General features: G+C 49.7%; 1 long non-coding RNA gene across 1 annotated transcript; it reads right to left on the bottom strand.

The window, feature by feature from the left end:
- Positions 1–362: 362 nt before the first annotated feature.
- On the bottom strand, positions 363–5,482 carry LOC113841970 (uncharacterized). The gene is made up of 4 exons (XR_003494323.3): positions 5,325–5,482; positions 5,046–5,261; positions 4,563–4,637; positions 363–3,291 (listed from the first exon to the last, which is right to left on the bottom strand). It is a non-coding gene; the product is annotated as an uncharacterized lncRNA (long non-coding RNA).
- Positions 5,483–7,534: the final 2,052 nt, after the last annotated feature.

Genomic DNA, 7,534 nt, shown 5'->3' with positions numbered 1-7,534 from the left:
TGTCTGTTACCAACAGACCGCTAATATTTTTTGTGAAAACAGTCTGCATATCCTGAAACCCCACTTCTGGTAATAGCTGCAGAATGTGTTTGTACTTACCTCCCAGTAGCATGTACCCTGGAGCACCTGCCTCATCAGTCAGCTCAGCCTGTACAGGGTGTACATTTTTGCTCCAAGGCTAAAATATTAAAGACACCAAGTTCCAGCTTACCAAATCCTTGGTTACCCGAGTTAATATCCTCTCCTCCGTTCCTGTTACACTTATATTCAAAGGTAATGTTGCGAATCACAGAAAATGCAACGAAGGCTGAAGCACCTGCACGTAATTAATTTTTTCATTTTAAACAGTAATATGCCAGTAGTAAGTGGCTCTTCAGATAATTTTATTTTCAGTTGTTCTCATTTAAAAACATTCTCCTGCTCCTTTAACAGCTTTCTTTTAAAAGACAGGTTGAAGTTGTGCTCGTGTTAACAAGCTCTTCACAAAGTACTGCGACTGTCCTGAGGATTCCACTTGATCAGCCAGCAGAAGAGACAGGGAAACATATTTAAGTTGATGGCCTGAACTTCTCTTCCTATTACTATTTTTAGTACTAGCCAGCCTGTGAGACATCTTTTCCGTCTCTTGTGAAGCAGTGGCCTTGTCTTTCTGGAAGAGGTGGTTTGACCATTGGAATTACACCAGTGAGATTCAAGAAGGAAATAAAATCCAAAAGCAGCATATGTTAAGTGAGAAAGTGACACATGGAAAGAACTCGTTATAAACAATTCTGAACTCTTTTCTTAGCAGTAATGTACTTATCTGTACCGTTGAACATACTTAAAAAAACCCCACAGTAATACCTTGGAATACATACGGCAATTCATCCCTTCAGGATCATTACACGGCAGCTGTATGTCACCACAACACACCTCTCTTGCCTAATGGTGGACTTCTAAGAGGGAATTTACTTAGGTCAGGTGTGCTGTGTGTATGTGGTTTGGAAATGCCAGGTTATGCGCGTAGAACTGCCTCTACTACACTATCTTTTAAATAGGTGGTGGTAAGAGGAGACAGCTTTCTTTCTTCTAGTAGGTTCTTACTTAAGTTCTTGTGAGAAGAAAGCCAGACGTCTTTGGAGACTGTGCCAATGAAAAGACGAAGAAAAATGAGTGGAATAAATCTCAGTGCATGTAGTCCTGCATCCCAAATGGAGCACAGAAGGAAGGCTGCTTGCTTAGAAGAGCAGTGGATGCTTCATGCCCGTGTTAAAGAGAATATTAACAGAGAGAATTCTTTGTAAGACAAGCTGCCATGCGTGGTGTGGGTAGCAAATACGTTGGAAAAAATACAGCCATAATGAATGGCACAGTAGGCGAGCTGTAATCCGCCCGACAAGCCCTCTCGTGGGCGCTCTCTGCCGCCACCAGCTGGTGGAAAGCGAGTACTGCAGGCGGCCGGGGAGCGCGCATGCACAGTGTCGCCCGCGGGCGCCCTCTGCCGCCACCTTCTGGAGGCAATCCAGTACTGCAGGCAACCGAGCTCCCCGAATGCGCGGTGGCGCCTGCGGGCTCCCTCTGCCGCCACCTGCTGGTGGTAATCGGGTACAGCAGGCGGAAGGTGGCAGCGCATGCGCGGTGGCGCCCGCGGGGGCCCTCTGCCGCCACCTCCTGGTGGAGAACGAGTACTGCAGGCTGCCGGGCTCCGCGCATGCGCGGTGGCGCCCGCGGGCACCCTCTGCCGCCACCTGCTGAACACAATGGGGTACTGCTGGCGGCCGGGCGCCGCGCATGCGCGTTGCTTATTCCGTCTTTTTTTTTTTTGATGTGTAATTTCCTAAACTCCTAGATTTTTCTTCATAAATGAAAGGTTCGTGCTAATTCCCGTTGAAAATATTTCATTAACTTTCTTGGTAGTATTGTCCTTTCTATGTTCAAAGCTGAGGCAAAAATATGGTAAATTTTGCTTCTAGAAACACCACAGTTCTTTTGTCTGCACTCCGCATGCTGTAAACTAGGGATAGGTGAATAAATAAATAAATAAATAAAAGAACACAGCTGCTGCTGCTCCTGCTCTTTCTTGTGGTTTGCCCACTCCTCTTTCCCAGGTGATTGGGTTTGGGTGCTGGACGGGGCCAAATGTTGAGCCCTAGGCATTCTATCAGAGAGCTCCTTCTGCCTGGGCTGCTCTTTGTGGTCGGTGCTTTGTATATTCTTCTGTTAGCTACATGCAGGGTTCTTTTAGTGGGTCAGAGTCTTGTACGATCTTTTAGAGGAAACCAATCTAGTAGTATGTGCATTTATTGCATGAAGCTCTTTGGAGGTGATTAATTGTTATAGCACTTTTATGGATAGGATGTCAAAGTTATTTTGTGTGTTTGCTTTGTTGTTCTAGGTCCCTCATGATTTTTGCAGGGTTACAGGGCAGATGCCACCAGGTCTACCCCTTTTGTTGTTTTTGTTTTGTTTGTTTTTTTTTCTTATTTTCTTTTTCTTTTTTGGAAGGGGGTTTGGGATTTGAGAGTCCTATTTTTTTGGGTTTGGGATTTGAGCATCTTAATTTTGTGGGTTTGAGATTTGAGCGTCTTAATTTATTGGGTTAGGTGTTTTAGGCATAGGTCTTCAGGGGTTTAGTGTAGTAAATAGTTTGGGTTAGGTCTGTAGGGGTTTCGAGGATTTTTAGGGTTAGGGCTTGAGGCTTTTTTGTGTAAGGGCGGTAAGGGCTAGGGTTACAGTGAGTGCTGGTAAATGTAATTCTCGAACACTCGGCCTGTGATCGGCTATGCTGGCTGTCCAAGGAGTGCTGGTCGGTGTAGTTTTCCGGCACCAGGACCCTCCCCTGTTTCCCCATTAACTGTGCAATCCAGGTTCATACTCTACCTGGTGCTTCACAGAAAATACACAGCTGCTGGCCTGTTACAAGTCTTCACCTAAACAATTCTACTCTTCTCTATTTTTCATGGTTTTTGATCACCTATTTTCTCCTTCCCTTTTCAGCTTGCACACAGGAGCTTTCCAACTTCTATTCCTCTACTGCAAAGTCTGTAATTGACAACTGCCTTTTCTTCTTGTGCAATTGTCTCTGCAACTCTGAGGTCTTGGTGTGGGTACTACAGCATCAGCCCAAACTCATTCTTTTCAGAATTTATAATCACACAACTTCTGTTTATAACTCCACCAAATAAAACAAACAAGAACAAACAAGCAAGTGAACAAGCAACAACAAAACACCACCAAAATAACTAAGCTTTACCCAATGCCAGTAACTCGTGTCAGGAGGTTGATAGATGCACTTGTATCATCTTGTCGAATCTGCAAAAAAAACAAAATAACACAAACCAAATCTTCTTTGCTCCATTTGTAGTACAAAAAGGAAGCTTAAGAAGATAAAACAACTTGGCCAGATTCTGCTTTGGAGAGCTACTATAAATCGGAACAAAACAGCACCAACAGTAGAACTGTGCGTTACTACAGTACCATATGTACCATGCCTACAAACTATCTTAACTTCCCATGTGAAGGTGAACAGCATGCTTAAAACTCAGAATTCAACAGCCTTCCAGAGTCATAATTCCACTTCTCAGGGACAACATTCACAAACTATATTCACATTCATAGATAATACTGAAACTTTGGCAGAACTTCTAGCTCCTTAATTTGGACTCGGCACAGCCTCCACGTCAACCATTCAACAGGGCCAAGTGCAAGGTCCTGCACCTGGGTGGGGGCAATCCCAAGCACAAGCACAGGCTGGGTGGAGAATGGATTCAGAGCAGCCGCAAAGAGAAGGACCTGGGAGTGTCAGTTGATGAGAAACTCAAAAAGAGCTGGGAATGTGCATTTGCAGCCCAGAAAGCCACCCATGTCCTGGGCTGCATCAAAAGTAGCATGACCAGCTGGTCAAGGCAGGTGATTCTCCCCCTCTGCTCCTCTCTCCTGAGACCACAGCTGGAGCCCTGCATTCAGCTCTGGGGCTCCCAGCACAGAAAGGACATGGACCTATTAGAGTGAGTCCAGAGGACATCCATGCGGATGACCAGAGGGCTGGAACACCTATCTACAAAGACAGACTGAGGGAGCTGGGGTGGTTCAGCCTGGAGAAGAGAAGGCTCTGGGCACACCTTCTAGTGACCTTCCAATACCTAAAGGGGGCCTACAGGAAAGCTGTGGAGGGACTCCTTGTCAGAGAGTGTAGTGATAGAACAAGGGGTAATGACTTTAAGCTAAAAGATGATAGATTCAGACTAGATGTTAGAAAGAAGTTCTTTACTCAGAGGGTGGTGAGGCACTGGAACAGGCTGCCCAGAGGAGATGTGGATGCCCCATCCCTAGAAGTGCTCAAGGCCAGGTTGGATGGAGCTTTGAGCAACCTGGTTTAGGGGAAGGTGTCCCTGGCCACGGCAAGGGGGTTAGAACTAGATGATGTTTAAGGTTCCTTCCAACCCAAACCGTTCTGTGATTCTAATGCTTGACTCGAGTCTCACCACAGAGAGCATCAAAAATTGCACACAGTAAGCAGGCTACGTTGCAAAGTACAAAGAAAATCAACTACTGAGAAATACAGTACAAGGGAAGAAACACACCTTTTCCAATTTGCGTAGTTTGCCAGTAGATAAAAACTCATCAGTTTTCTCTGCTATTTTAGCACCAACTCCATCCTAAATATTGGGCGAGAAGGAAACACCAGTTAACCTCAAGATCACTTACAGCCAGGAAAAAAAGAAAGCCCCGCAGGAAGAACTATGATGTCACTTAAACCACAACAAAACATTGCTCCATAAGGGAACAAGAGCACGCAGGGTTCCACACAAACAGCATAAACACAGCACTTTGACGACTGCATTACTTACTCTAGACAAGGCTTTGATTTCTGCTGCCCTCCAAGTTGAGCAGGGCAGTAAAGCAACGAAGGGGAAACCTGCCACCACAGAAGCCCTTGGCACGCAGACAGTTGCAGGCCCCAGCTGGCTCTGTGAGGCCCCCGCAGCAGCCACCCCCCCCCCCCGGGAACCTCCCCCCACCGCGACACCCCGGCCCCCCCCGGGAGGCAAGGCGCGGACTACTACCAGCTTCTTGGCTTCGGCCCCTCTCCGTATCTCGCTGGGGTACAGGGCGATGACGGACGCAGCCTTCGTGTGGAAATGCTCGGCTCAGGGCTCAGCGCCCAGCCCCGGCGGGGCCCTGCAGCCCCACGCAGGGCGGGGGGGGGGGGGGGAGGCGGTATCTGTAGGCATTGTACTTGTGGATGGCCCGGTTGACGTTCCGCTCGTAGTTCACAAGCTCTGCGGGGAGAAACGCGGTTGGAGCGGCCGAGGCGCGGCACGGCCCCCCCAGCGCCCGCCCACCCGTCAGCAGGTCCGTGATGCCCTGGTTGGGGCTCCCGGACGGGGCCTTCCGCTTGCTCATCGCGGTCGGCGACACCGGCCGGCGGCAACGGGCGGAAACGACGCGACGGGGCTTCCGGCGGTGACGTCTATAAGCGCGACTGCATTCACGCGCACGCGCGGCCCGGGGCCTGAGCGGTGCTGGGAGATGTAGTTCTTGGACTCCGGACTTCCGGGAAGCCATGTTGGGTGCCCAGAGCATACCGGGAGATGTAGTTCTAGGACTCTGGACTTCCGGGAAGCCATGTTGGGTGCCCATAGCATAACGGGAGATGTAGTCCTTGGACTCTGGACTTCCGGGAGGCCATGTTGGGTGCCCAGAGCATAACGGGAGATGTAGTCCTTGGACTCTGGACTTCCGGGAGGCCATGTTGGATGCCCAGAGCATACCGGGAGATGTAGTCCTTGGACTCTGGACTTCCGGGAGGCCATGTTGGGTGCCCAGAGCATACCGGGAGATGTAGTTCTGGGACTCTGGACTTCCGGGAAGCCATGTTGGGTGCCCAGAGCATAACGGGAGATGTAGTCCTTGGACTCTGGACTTCCGGGAGGCCATGTTGGGTGCCCAGAGCATACCGGGAAATGAAGTTCTGGGACTCTGGACTTCCGGGAGGCCATGTTGGGTGCCCGGAGAATACCGGGAGATGTAGTCCTTGGACTGTGGACTTCCGGGAGGCCATGTTGGGTGCCCAGAGCATACCGGGAAATGGAGTCCTTGGATTCTGGACTTCCGGGAGGCCATATTGGGTGCCCAGAGCATACCGGGAGATGTAGTTCTGGGACTCCGGACTTCCGGGAAGCCATGTTGGGTGCCCAGAGCATAACGGGAGATGTAGTCCTTGGACTCTGGACTTCCGGGAGGCCATGTTGGGTGCCCAGAGCATACCGGGAAATGAAGTCCTTGGACTCTGGACTTCCGGGAGGCCATGCTGGGTGCCCGGAGCATACTGGGAGATGTCGTTCTCGACAACTAGGGTTAGGGTTAGGGTTAGGGTTAGGGTTAGGGTTAGGGTTAGGGTTAGGGGTTAGGGTTAGGGTTAGGGGTTAGGGTTAGGGTTAGGGGTTAGGGTTAGGGTTAGGGGTTAGGGTTAGGGTTAGGGGTTAGGGTTAGGGTTAGGGGTTAGGGTTAGGGTTAGGGGTTAGGGTTAGGGTTAGGGGTTAGGGTTAGGGTTAGGGTTAGGGTTAGGGTTAGGGTTAGGGTTAGGGTTAGGGTTAGGGTTAGGGTTAGGGTTAGGGTTAGGGTTAGGGTTAGGGTTAGGGTTAGGGTTAGGGTTAGGGTTAGGGTTAGGGTTAGGGTTAGGGTTAGGGTTAGGGTTAGGGTTAGGGTTAGGGTTAGGGTTAGGGTTAGGGTTAGGGTTAGGGTTAGGGTTAGGGTTAGGGTTAGGGTTAGGGTTAGGGTTAGGGTTAGGGTTAGGGTTAGGGTTAGGGTTAGGGTTAGGGTTAGGGTTAGGGTTAGGGTTAGGGTTAGGGTTAGGGTTAGGGTTAGGGTTAGGGTTAGGGTTAGGGTTAGGGTTAGGGTTAGGGTTAGGGTTAGGGTTAGGGTTAGGGTTAGGGTTAGGGTTAGGGTTAGGGTTAGGGTTAGGGTTAGGGTTAGGGTTAGGGTTAGGGTTAGGGTTAGGGTTAGGGTTAGGGTTAGGGTTAGGGTTAGGGTTAGGGTTAGGGTTAGGGTTAGGGTTAGGGTTAGGGTTAGGGTTAGGGTTAGGGTTAGGGTTAGGGTTAGGGTTAGGGTTAGGGTTAGGGTTAGGGTTAGGGTTAGGGTTAGGGTTAGGGTTAGGGTTAGGGTTAGGGTTAGGGTTAGGGTTAGGGTTAGGGTTAGGGTTAGGGTTAGGGTTAGGGTTAGGGTTAGGGTTAGGGTTAGGGTTAGGGTTAGGGTTAGGGTTAGGGTTAGGGTTAGGGTTAGGGTTAGGGTTAGGGTTAGGGTTAGGGTTAGGGTTAGGGTTAGGGTTAGGGTTAGGGTTAGGGTTAGGGTTAGGGTTAGGGTTAGGGTTAGGGTTAGGGTTAGGGTTAGGGTTAGGGTTAGGGTTAGGGTTAGGGTTAGGGTTAGGGTTAGGGTTAGGGTTAGGGTTAGGGTTAGGGTTAGGGTTAGGGTTAGGGTTAGGGTTAGGGTTAGGGTTAGGGTTAGGGTTAGGGTTAGGGTTAGGGTTAGGGTTAGGGTTAGGGTTAGGGTTAGG

This window comes from Anas platyrhynchos, chromosome 2 (assembly GCF_047663525.1).
Source record: "Anas platyrhynchos isolate ZD024472 breed Pekin duck chromosome 2, IASCAAS_PekinDuck_T2T, whole genome shotgun sequence".
NCBI lineage: Eukaryota > Metazoa > Chordata > Aves > Anseriformes > Anatidae > Anas > Anas platyrhynchos.
The sequence above is the reverse complement of the archived record's forward strand: the minus strand, read 5'-3'. Positions and strand labels throughout refer to the sequence as shown.